At 44.2% G+C, this 3,170-nt stretch overlaps 2 non-coding genes across 2 annotated transcripts; one reads left to right on the plus strand and one right to left on the minus strand.

The window, feature by feature from the left end:
- The first annotated feature begins 1,578 nt into the window (after window positions 1–1,578).
- Trnay-gua (transfer RNA tyrosine (anticodon GUA)) lies at window positions 1,579–1,670 on the plus strand. Its single transcript is given in 2 exon segments — window positions 1,579–1,615; window positions 1,635–1,670. It is a non-coding gene; the product is annotated as a tRNA-Tyr (tRNA).
- Window positions 1,671–3,097: 1,427 nt separating this feature from the next.
- On the minus strand, window positions 3,098–3,170 carry Trnaa-agc (transfer RNA alanine (anticodon AGC)). Its single transcript has one exon. It is a non-coding gene; the product is annotated as a tRNA-Ala (tRNA).

The following is a 3,170-nucleotide window of genomic DNA, read 5'->3' on the forward strand; positions in this document are numbered from 1 at the left end:
CATCCTGTAATGTTTCCTTCACTTAGTACCCACGTCCGAACCCATTTCAGTGGTTGTTGAGTGATATACTTTTTTTGCTGAGTCATTGTCGCTTTTGCTGATTCATAGTGATTTTTGCTGAGTCATGCTCACGACTATGATTTCTACCACCATCATTTAGTGTTCCCTTCCCTTAGTGCTCACGTCCGAACCCATTTCAGTGGTTTTGGAGTGTTCAAGTTTTTCGCTGTATCATTGTCATGACCTACATGACACGCATGTCATGACATTTTTGCCATGACCTATCACTTATGTTTGTCATACACTCCTGTCATAATATATTAATTTTGGTACCTACCAAGTTAACGAAACGACAATGAGAGCACCGAGAAGTAGGTGGCTGTTTCATGACCTATATTACACGCATGTCATGGTAATCATGTCATGATATATCATTTATGTTCGTGATATACTCTTGTTATAGTATGCCAATTTTGGTACATATCAAGTTAACGAAACGACCATTAGAGCACAAAGTCGTAGGCGTCTAGATAGATAGATAGATAGATAGATAGATAGATACGGTCAAAGTAGCAAATGCCAAGAATCATCATCATCATCATCATCATCATCATCATCATCATCAGCCTATACTTATGTCCACTGCAGGATGAAGGCCTCTCCCTGCGATATCCAATTACCCCTGCCTTGCGCTAGCGTATTCCAACATGCGCCTGCGAATTTCCTAACCTCATCATCACTCCTGACTTTCTGCCGTCCTCGACTGCGCTTCCCTTCTCTTGGTATCCATTCTGTAACCCTAATGGTCCACCGGTTATCCATTCTACGCATTACATGGCCTGCCCAGCTCCATTACATGGCCTGCCCAGCACCATATTAAATGCTTCGCATTTAATATATTAGATACTTAAAAACAGCACCGGCACCAAATGGCAGGCAACCGTACAGTAATATAACCACGCCACGCCTGTCAAAAGGAGCCAGCACGTGCTACCGGGTGTCACTTGTGTGTTCACGCGTTCTTGTTTTTAGTTTTGTACATTCTTCGGATTCAGTGAAAGGTGAACTGAACCGGCGTACGCAAAAAGAAGAAACACCTGTATAGAAAAATGCTTTAAGCCTGTTCCTACCGAGTATTCTATCCGGTCTTGCCTACAAGGGGTCGTATAGACAGCGTTCCCCGATTTTAGAAACACCCCGAATGATTATCGAACGCGACGAACGAAAATCACGGATAGAGCTAGGCTACCAATTGAGGGTAAGACCACTGCAATGTCGGCGGCAGTGCGTGTTTCTTATTTCGAGAATGTCGGCTCTCCGCTGAACGGTCTCTACATATTTGGCCACAGTATGAATATAGCGTAATTAATGCGCTTTTTTTGCTCCCTTAAATCTGTGTAGAATTTCTTAGCGTCCCGTTAATTGCCAGCCTACGTTCACGCCAGTCTGCGCTCGGCAAAAAAATTGGCGACACCGGTGAACCAGTTTCGCGCCGATCCTCAGCCACGCTCTCCTTTAGTTATCTGGGTCATATCGTCCGCAGTCTGCGCCTGCCCATTAAGAGACGTTGTTGCCGTTCCGTCGATAGCTCAGTTGGTAGAGCGGTGGACTGTAGAGGCACTTCCAAGACAGGCATCCATAGGTCGCTGGTTCAAATCCGGCTCGACGGATGGTTTTTTTTTCCATTCTTTACGATGCAAATGAACTGAGTGTTCCTTGCGATGTAGCAAGAAATGCTGACGTCGGCTCTCCTCACGCGAAAGGGTCATCACATTCACCGAGCAAAAAAACACACACAAAAAAAGAGATTAACTCACTGCAAGAAGTGGTGGAGGGCGGCTTTCACTCTCACTACTTGAGGCGGACTGCCTTTAGGGATAACAACATTCCCTGTCCGACTCACTACAAATATTATCGCCACACCCCCCACGTTTGTTGTAGCACTATATAATAATAAAGAGATTAAAAGGAATGACGTAACAAAAATGAACACTCATTACAAGCACAACGAACAAAGTTATTCAGATACAAACATTCAGTAAAAGCGAACGTAAAATGCTTAGCGTGAACACAAATCCCAACTTAACGCAAATAACAATAAACACAATGCATAAAGCTCGCAATCATTGTTTTAATGGCAATAGGACAACCTAAAATACGAACAATACAGAACAGTTTCAAAATATTCCCACATTTGTCTTCTGCTTTGTCTAGTGAAGCCAACTTCTCTCTTTTCACATCTTTCGAGCAAGGATGGCAATGTAAACCTTAAAAATTTCAGTAAATAGCGCGTGCATGACCACACCCATCCACCCACCGATGTCAAGTCGCTTGAGCACTGGCTCACTCTACCACACGTGGCAACAAAACATCTCCTATGGGCTGCGTCGTCTGGCACGTGGACTAAGTGTTTGAAAATCCTAGCGACCGTCCTGGAGCCCTTGATTAGAGAATGTGCCAAATTAGTTTCTTTTTTTCTAAACAGTCGGGGATGTGGCGTCGTCATGTTGCCGTTGTACTTTCATCCTCATCTTAAAGTCCTTGTGGTTGTCGTCGTTGTTGCGTAGAATTACAGAGCACTAGCTGCACTATGTAGCGGGCGGGAGGGGGGAGTGTGGTCGAGAATTTGGCCATGATATAACCGGTGATATTTAAAAGGGAGGCCCCTTTTAAAGATATGAATTTGGAAGCGTATAACGAAGTCGCCGAATTAAATACTTTGGCAGTGAATGCGTTCGGGACGGTGGTTTCGCTGAACACTCTAATGCGTATATACAATATCTGACCGAATGCCTGAAAAAATTGTCACGATAACTTTTCAGAGTGCATAAAGCATCATAATCACAGCGAATTACCACTAAGCGCGCTTATGTCCACGTTACTTTTACCCAAGGACACAAAAAAGCAGAAACCTTTTCTTGTGAGTGCATATAAAAGCGCCATTTTGCAGTTCACCCAGAATACGGAAAACGGAGTGCCTACATCGACTTTCTCACAAATGAGCATTGCGGGAGTGCGAAGAAAAAAAAATCACGAATGCAGATAGCTCACAGCGACTTGAAGCGCTTTTATAAGAGGCGAAAAAAAAAGAAAGTCGTGGAGGTGCTGGGTATCGATCCCAGTACCTCTCGCATGCTAAGCGAGCGCTCTACCATCTGAGCTACACCCCC

The sequence above is a fragment of the Dermacentor silvarum genome, chromosome 8 (genome assembly GCF_013339745.2).
Source record: "Dermacentor silvarum isolate Dsil-2018 chromosome 8, BIME_Dsil_1.4, whole genome shotgun sequence".
Lineage (NCBI taxonomy): Eukaryota > Metazoa > Arthropoda > Arachnida > Ixodida > Ixodidae > Dermacentor > Dermacentor silvarum.